Consider the following 2,767-nt stretch of genomic DNA (forward strand, 5'->3'; position numbering starts at 1 on the left):
GAGCGAGCGAGAGGAGAGGGGAGCTGGTGGGGAGAGGGAGAGGTAGAGAGCAAGGGAGCAAGTGGGAGAGATGGGTGGAGGCCGAGGCGTCGGGGCGGCCTTGTCCTCTCCCGCGTCGTCGACGAGGTGGTGCGGCGCCGACCGTGGGCGGGAGCGCCCTGTAGCGGCCGAGTCCAAGGAACAGGAAGGAGGGGGAGGCAACTGGTGCAGGGAGTTGGGCCGTGGGGGGTTAGGTGGGCTGGCTCGGGTGTAGGGGTGGGCCGAGGCCCAGGGGAATTAGTTGGGGAGGGGGCCTTTCTCCTTCCTCTCCCTTTTCTCCTTTTCTTTTTCTTTTTTTAAGCTTTTTTGCTTTAGCTATTTTACGCCACATAGGCATTTTGCAAAAATGTTGGTTCACCACCGATATTACCAGGAGAATATTTTACACATGATGAACATTTTAGTTTTCATTTTTGAGCATTTTTTAAATTCACACACAATTTGAGATTGAATTCAACTGGAATTTGAAATGGAATATTGATTAAAGTTGCTAAGCACTGTTATAGAAAAATGATTAGCTTGATCTCTGGGATTACTGTAGCATCATTACACCGGGGTGTTACAACTCTCCTCCTCTAAAAGAAATTCTCGTCCCGAGAATTAAGAGGTAGAATGGAACAGGTCGGGGTATTCAGCCCGGACATTATCTTCGCATTCCCAAGTGGCTTCATCTTTAGTATGATTCGACCATTGCACCTTGAGAAACTTGGTAACCTTCTGGCGGGTTCGACATTCAGCTTCTTCAAGAATGCGGATAGGATGCTCTTTGTATGTGAGATCATCTTGAACTTCAATCAATTCCGGATCCACATCACGTTCCGGATCCTTGAAGCATCGACGAAGTTGCGACACGTGGAAGACATCATGAACATGAGAGAACTGAGGTGGCAACTCCAGTTGATAAGCCACCAGTCCACGATGGGCGAAGATGCGGAAGGGATCAATGTAGCGCGGAGCTAGCTTGCCCTTGACTCCGAGCCGATGAGTGCCTCTCAAAGGAGTGACACGCAGATAAGCTTGTTCACCAGGTTGATAAGTTGAACCCCAGTGTTTCCGGTCATAGTTGCTCTTCTGGCGGGACTGGGCCGCCTTGAGATTATCCCGGACAATGTGAACCTGCTCTTCAGCTTGTTGAATAATGTCTGGACCAATGAGTGTTTGTTCCCCAGTTTCTGACCAATTTAGAGGGGTTCGGCACTTACATCCATAAAGCAGTTCGAAGGGTGCCATCTTCAAGCTGGCTTGATAGCTGTTGTTATAAGAGAACTCCGCATAAGGGAGAGATTCTTCCCACTTCTTACCGAAAGAAATAACACAAGCCCGAAGCATGTCTTCAAGAATTTGATTGACTGGATCGACTTGTCCTTGGGATTGGGGATGATAAGCAGTGCTCCAGGTAATATGAGTTCCCATTGCCTCTTGGAAACTATCCCAGAATTTCGAAGTGAATAAACTGCCACGATCTGAACTGATCTCCTTCAGAATGCCGTGGAGTGACACAATTCTGGAGATATACAAGTTTGCTAATTGACTAGAAGTGATAGTCTCTTTGACTGGCAGAAAGTGAGCAACCTTCGAGAATTGGTCGATGATGACAAAGATAGCATTGTTACCTTTTTGAGACTTGGGAACGCCAGTGACGAAGTCCATTTGGATCTTATCCCACTTCCATTCAGGAATCGGAAGCGGTTGTAGAAGTCCAGCCGGTTTCTGATGTTCTACTTTGACGCGAGGACAAACATCACATTCTTCAATATATCGAGCAATGTCTTGCTTCATGTTAGACCACCAGTACTTCTGACGGATGTCTAGATACATCTTGGTACTTCTCGGATGAATAGAAAGAGGGGTATCATGCACTTCTTTCATCACCTTCTCTGTCATAAGCTCGAACCGGGGTACGACAATGCGATCTCTGAAGTATAAGGTTCCATCTTCACCAAGTGAGAAATCTCTGGATTTCTCTAAGGCAAGATCCTTTTTCATCAAATCCACGTGAGCATCTTTGGCTTGAGCAGACTTAATTGCTTTCAGCAGAGTTGGTTCCAGGACAAGGTTATTCAGAGAACCTTGTGGAACTAGTTGAAGGTTCAGCTTGCATAGCTCTTCATAAAGGCGGGGTTGAGCTTTGAAGACCATGTGATTGTTGCAATAAGACTTACAGCTCAGGGCATCGGCCATTACATTAGCCTTGCCAGGTGTATAAGATATACCGCAGTTGTAGTCAGCAATAGCTTCCATCCATCACTGCTGACGGAGGTTCAGATCTGGCTGAGTAAACAAATACTTCAGACTCTGATGATCAGTGAAGATCTCGCAATGATTACGAGAAGGTACTGTCGCCATAGCTTCAATGCATAGATAACCGCAACAAGCTCAAGGTCATGAACTGTAACATCCCAAAATTCTAAATTTTGGAATGTTATAATAATTAAAATATATGATTGTTTGATTGATTGATGAGTGATTGATTGAGTGAAATTTGAAACTTTTTTTTAAAATTTAAATGAGAGGGAATGAAATGACTTCCCAAACTTTCATCCTTGCATTTGATCTCAATGAAATTCAAATTCATTTCATCACAATAACCTTGAGTGAAGAAAACATGACTTCTTCCAAGTATATGAAATATGAGTTGGAAGTTTGAAGATGGTTTGAATTTTAAATTCAAAACCATTTGGAGTTATTTGGTTTTATTTCAAATTATTTTTCTCCAAAATTACACTAT

This window comes from Triticum aestivum, chromosome 4A (genome assembly GCF_018294505.1).
Source record: "Triticum aestivum cultivar Chinese Spring chromosome 4A, IWGSC CS RefSeq v2.1, whole genome shotgun sequence".
In the NCBI taxonomy this organism is placed as follows: Eukaryota; Viridiplantae; Streptophyta; class Magnoliopsida; order Poales; family Poaceae; genus Triticum; species Triticum aestivum.